The sequence below is a fragment of the Micropterus dolomieu genome, linkage group LG13 (genome assembly GCF_021292245.1).
Source record: "Micropterus dolomieu isolate WLL.071019.BEF.003 ecotype Adirondacks linkage group LG13, ASM2129224v1, whole genome shotgun sequence".
In the NCBI taxonomy this organism is placed as follows: Eukaryota; Metazoa; Chordata; class Actinopteri; order Centrarchiformes; family Centrarchidae; genus Micropterus; species Micropterus dolomieu.
Window position 1 is genome coordinate 463,589 of NC_060162.1, and position 6,228 is coordinate 469,816.

The window sequence follows — 6,228 nt, forward strand, 5'->3', positions numbered from 1 at the left end:
TCGACTCCAGACTGTCCAGAACTCAGATGCCAGGCTTTTAACCAGAACAAAGAAATATGACCACATTACTCCTATTTTAGCTTCATTACACTGGCTCCCAGTATGTTTTAGAATTGACTTTAAAATTCTATTGATCACTTTTAAAGCTCTTCATGGCCTCTCGCCTTGTTATATTTCTGACCTTTTAGTCCCATACGCACCAGCACGTACCTTGAGATCCTCGGGCAGAGGTCTGTTGTCTGTTCCAGAGTCTCGACTGAAAACTAAAGGGGACAGAGCGTTTGCTGTCAGGGCCCCGAGGCTCTGGAACAGCCTGCCCGAGGAAATCAGGTCGGCTGAGTCAGTGAACTCTTTTAAGTCCCTTCTTAAAACATACTTTTATAGGAGAGCCTTTCCCGATCTTATTTGACTTTATTTTATCCCTTTTATTTTATTCTATTTTACTTTTTTTATATTTATCTTAAACGTGTATTTTAGTCTTTTCAATGTTTTCTTTCTTTTATCTTGTATTGTTTCTGTATTACTGTCTTTACACTTGTTAAAGCACTTTGTAACTTGTTTTTGAAAAGTGCTCTACAAATAAAGATTATTATTATTATCATTAATACAGAGGAAACAGATTTCAGCTGCTTGTATCTGCGATCTTCAGTCCCTACCCACAGGTCATGACCACAGGTGTGGGTTGGAACATGGGTAGACTGGTACTCCCTCTTCCCTACAACGATCCGGTTCAACACCTGCATTATTGCTGACGCTACAACAATCCACCTTTAAATCTTACGCTTCATTTCTGTTTTAATAATTGTCCTGGTAATGTGGTCACATATTGGGAGATGAAGATCGATACTGATTGGCTGTTGTTCTGGACACAGAAGGCTCTTATTATCTATTATTTTATTGAATCTTTATGGGTATAATGATACCAATCAAATTAGTATTTTCCTGTTAGATATTTATTGTAATGCCTTAGTTGTTTTTCACTAAAATAATTCTTACAGTACAAACTTGATTTTAGTGGGGGACACTTTAATATGGCACCTGATGATTGGCTTGACAGGAGCTCAGCTAAGTTTACCAATTACCATGATAACCCAGTGTAAACTGCTTTTTGGAATATCCATTCACTTGTTGATGTCTGGAGAATCAAGAACCAGAATGTTCTTCATTTTTAAAATAATAAATGAATAAATGAAATGAATGCTGTAAGAGGACACCAATGTCAGAGGAAGATATGGCTATTTTCATAAACCCTCAATCTAAATTGGATGAGTTGTATCTGATGGAGCTTTTACAGTATAAGGTTGAGAGCCAAGTGGATAGAAGATGTTGCTAAAGCAGATGATACACGGGGAAACTTTTAGAGCAATTGTGCAGGGCAACGTTGCCGTCAATGGTAATGAGTAAAGATTACCACCATAATCCCCTTCCCCCACCACTCCACCACACGCCCCGCACCGCCGCTATCTGTTCAAAAAATAGTCGGGCTTGCCAATAGCAAGACTGCCCAGCAACATTGCTCAAAAAGTTGCCCCATGTATCATCTGCTTTAGCAACAGGTAGCTGTGCTAACAGCTGCGGTAACATTGAGCAAAGCTAAAAACAGGCTGATACACACTTTTTTTGCATGTTTTGCATGTTAAAGCTTCCACGTTGACATCATTATTGTCTCTGATGAGGACTGCACCCCAGAGCCAAGCACAGACTGGGACAGGACCGGGGTCGAGGTGAGAAAGAGGAGGGAGGGATGCCAGGGTCTGCAGTAGAAGACGGTGACGGAGGACGAGGTGCAAGCCGAGCAGCACATATTCTAGGACCTGCGTCGAGCTTCACACTCCAACAACGGCATATGAACAGGTATATATATATATGTATATTATAATATTAGTATATTATTTCCCAGTGTACTTGTCTCAAATTGTCTCTGGTGTTTCCTCCTAAGTCCTTGTGATGGCAATTCGAGTGTTCAAATAAACAGCTCAGGCAAACACTTGTTTTATTCAAGTCTTCTGCAGAAGGACTCACAGCAACACACATACGTGTACATGTGTGCTCGAATGAGTGAGGAGAGCTGAGTGAGCCTGTTATTTATCCAGCTTTGGGGTCAATCTTATCATCCCACAGAGACACATTGTCCCTGAAGTCTGGATACCACAGAGAACAGAGATATTTGGACTGTTACGTTTAAACAGATTCAGAGCCACATCACAGATGAGTCTCCCTGAGTCCAGGGTTACATGCAATATGTTTAGAATTCCCATTACATTACTCCCTTTTAGCATTTTATGCTAACCAAACATAAGAATACAAACATTTTATTAACCTTAGCAGTACTTGCAGAATAGGTGATTAAGTAAGAAAATAAGAAATAGACAATAAGTGAATAATAAGCAATAAGTAAAAATATGTAAGAAAACAATCATGCAGGAATCAAAGTGGATTATTATTATTACTTCTAATTCACAATGTGAAGAATATGACCCTTTAATATCAAAATTAACTCAGACAAATGAATAAGAGATTCAAATACACTGCAAAGATGGTTTTGAAAAAAATATCTAGCACAAGGAATCACACAACATGTCAGGAGGAGGAAAGCTCCCATAATAATAAACAGAGATGTGAACAATTTTTCCAAGTACATTTTTCCATCCGCCTGATCATGATCACATGTCCCATCCCCCAATGTTCTTTGATTCCTGGTTTTTCTTCTTCATGCAGCAGATCATCAGATGTGAGACAACATGAGTCATGTTGTCCGAGACATCTGGGATGTATGTACAGCAGTCCGTTCCAATAATGTGGCAAACTCCGCCTTGAGCCGCCAGCATCGGGTCCAGTGCCATTCTGTTCTGCAGAGCCACATTTCTGAGGCCCTGCACAGGGTGTGAGGGTGGAAAAACCCACTTCTACAACGGCTGTCAGGTTTTCCAGTTCAATAGCCAGTCCATCTATCTTATGTGCATTGTTTACAGTCCCCCACCAGGGGAGGAAGCCACCATTGCCTTTCTCCGCTTGTGGAACCCTGGCGTTTGAGCGTCTGGCTCCACACGTGTTGTCTCAGCGCTCCATAACCATCAGAAGTGGGAATCACAAAGACTGGGTTGTCACTCAGCTGGGCAGTGCAAGCTTGTGGTGTCCATCAGATGTACGGCTGCACCCATCTGCTCTCCTTTAAAGCTCTGTTATCCCAAGTGGCACCACAGGTTGCTGTAACCGTCTGTTTACATGGTGATGTCCCCAGAAAGCAATCTCTTGGTGTGAAACACTGTCTTGTAAAAACACTCCATGCCAGTCCAGGCTGTTGGATTTGTTGTCATGATGGGCTTGTAAATCCTCTGCTCGTTATCTGAGACATGGTCCAAAATCGTGCCGTGGAGCCCCTAAAGTTGACCATGCTGATGTTACACAATTCAAGTTCCTTGGTCATGTCTTTAATTTCCCTGCTAACACTGGAAACCCCCCGAGTAAAGTCTAACATAACTCCTAGTGTTGCACTAAACCAGTCTCCCACCCCATGAGGGAGCTGTCCACACGTATAACAGCTCTGATTGGTCATTTTTCTTGAAGTGGTCATCATGGTTGCATTCAGCCCAGCTGGGCTGTCAGGGAGGACGTGCATCTCCTCCTCTTTGGCCTTGATCTTTCCCTCAGTCAGGCCTAAGTTTGTTGTCTTCATGATAGGAAATGATGAGAGAACGATGATGACAGTGAGCAGAACAATGCCTCCATTTCCTCTCGGTCTGTCACCTCTCCAGAGCCATCTGTTGGTTCTTGGTGTCATCTTATCAGTTGGTCACCTTTGCAATACCTCATATTCAGTGTGCCCCACAATGAGTGTTTGGGAGTCTAGTGGTTCTACGTGGTCCCAGGGAATTCCACCCTTGGGACCGCCACTCCCCTCCCTCCCTTGGAAGACAAGGTAAGGTAGAGCTAGGCTCACTCACTGATCTCGATCTTCACCTGGTCTGAGGCCTTTCGGTTGCTTCGGCACGCGTTTGTAGTGGGTGGCGTGAATCCAAGTTGCTCTTTCAGCAACTTTTACTGCTGTTTCTGTTGTTAGCAGTATCTAAAATGGCCCAGTCCACCTGCAAGCTCGCCAGTTCTTTCTCCTGAAGTCCTTTACCACGATCCAGTCCCCTGGCTCCAGATCGTGCAGTTTCTTTTCTGCGGCCTTTGGGATGGCATGCAGAAAGCACAGAGGAACAACATTTCATCCTCACATTGGCTGGTGTCAGGGAGTTGTCTTTTTACTGGCCCAATCCCCGTGTTCAGTGGTCTCATGTGCTTTAAAATGATCGGCAAAGCTTTTGTCCATGTTAAACCTGTTTCTTCACAACATTTAACAAGCTTGTTTTTCAACGTCCCGTTCTCTCTTTCAACTGCACCTCCGCTAGCTGGATGATAGGCACAGTGTTGTCTGAGATCAATCCCCATATCCTCCCCTACACTCTTCAGTGCTGTGCTAATGAAAGGTGTGCCGTTATCACTGGAGATCTTAGCTAGTGAGGAATAATCTGGCTTATCAAAGCTTTTGCAACTGCTGCTGCGTCCTGTTGAGATGTTGGAAATGCCTCTACCCATTTAGAGAACATATCTACCATGATAAGACAATATTTCTTCCCCTGTGACGGTGTCAGTTCAATGAAGTCCATTTGCAGGTGCTCTAATGGTTTGATGGGGGTGGGTGTGCCACCTGTGGGATCTGAATCTGCCGCCCCACATGAAGTTGTAGAACCCCTTTGTGAACCAGTATCTGTTAAGTTCCTGAGACATACTCCTTTTTGATACATGGTCTTTACCGTGTGTCAACTTAGCATAATAAGGAAACAGACACTTAGGCAGGCAGGCTTCCCATCAGGCCCATACCACACTTTATCATAAAATGTCCAGCCTGCTTTCTTCCAAACAGCTCTCTCCTCTGGACTCGCTCTCGCCTGTAATTCCTGTAAATCAGCAGTAGGAGTCATTAGCGGGTCAGTTAAAACAGTACATTGGGTGGTTAGTGTGTGCTTTGCTGCAGCCTTTGCTGCAAGGTCGGCTCTGGCATTCCCCTGTGAGATAGGATCAAGTTTGTTCGTGTGAGCACACTAACAAACACAGCACAGCATTAAGTAGGTCAGCAGCCAGTGTGTGATGAGTGACAGGTTTGCCCACAATCTCCCAAAACCATGAATAACACCCCAAGAATAACGGCTGTCTGTAAAAGTATTTACAGTTTTGTCCTTTGCATATTTACATGCTTCTGTCAGTGCAGCTAACTCTGCAGCTTGTGCAGAATAGTTTGAAGGGAGCGGTTTTGCTAAAATTGTGTCATGCCAAGTTGTTACTGCAAAACCTGCTCTATGTTTACCAGTAGCTGGATCACGTGATGCTGAACCGTCCACAAACAACTCCATGTCTGGGTTTGTTAGAGGAGTCTCCTGCAAGTCTGGTCGTTCAGTCTTGGCCACAGGTAGTCTTAACGACTGTAACGACTGTCGTCACAGCAACCAGGAACACTAACGAACCAGCGGTATCGATGACCTGGGATAACGACCCCACTGAGGTTAAATAGCTGAGTTTCCCTGCCAGTCAGTCAGAACTGAAGAAGTCCTTTGGTGATGGACGAAACGTCTTCCAGTATCTTCAACCAAGTCCAGTTGCCCTTGATTTTAACCTTCGTTGGATACCTGTAGTTGACTATGAGGGTCACATTTGGATCTGATGTCTTTCCCCCCCACCGGCTTCACAGCATGTTTTTCACCCAGGGTCCTAAATCCTCCTACCTGTCATGTTTAGCTTTGACCAGAGAGACCTGAGGAGATCTTTTGTTGCTTCAACACAATCAGTTCAGCTTGTGTGTGTTTTTATCTTCATGTTTCTGAACCGTCTGTCCTTAAGGATCATATCAGCACTAACATGTACATGTGATGTGCAGCCTAGTTCTTGTGGAGACACTAGTTATGTCAGTGTGCATGTTGTTCGGACTTCTTCGATTAAGGAATGGTTGACAAAGTTTCCTGCTGCTCCTGGAATCCTTCACTGATATCAGCTCCCTTTGACTCCCTGTGATGCTGCATCAGAAACTCACAACAATTCTCTCACGAGTGGAAATCACTAAAAATCTTTTGACTTCTAATGAGTGTTTATGTCGCCCCTGAGTTGTGTGCTTTGGCATGTGTTTATGTGCACCTGCTGTGTGTGTGTGTGTGTGTGTGTGTGGGGGGGGGGGGGGGGGGGGGGGGGGGG

General features: G+C 44.1%; 1 pseudogene; it reads right to left on the reverse strand.

Annotated features, from left to right (window-relative positions):
- Positions 1 to 6,228, reverse strand: part of LOC123982165 — an 18,001-nt pseudogene that overhangs the window by 8,712 nt on the left and 3,061 nt on the right.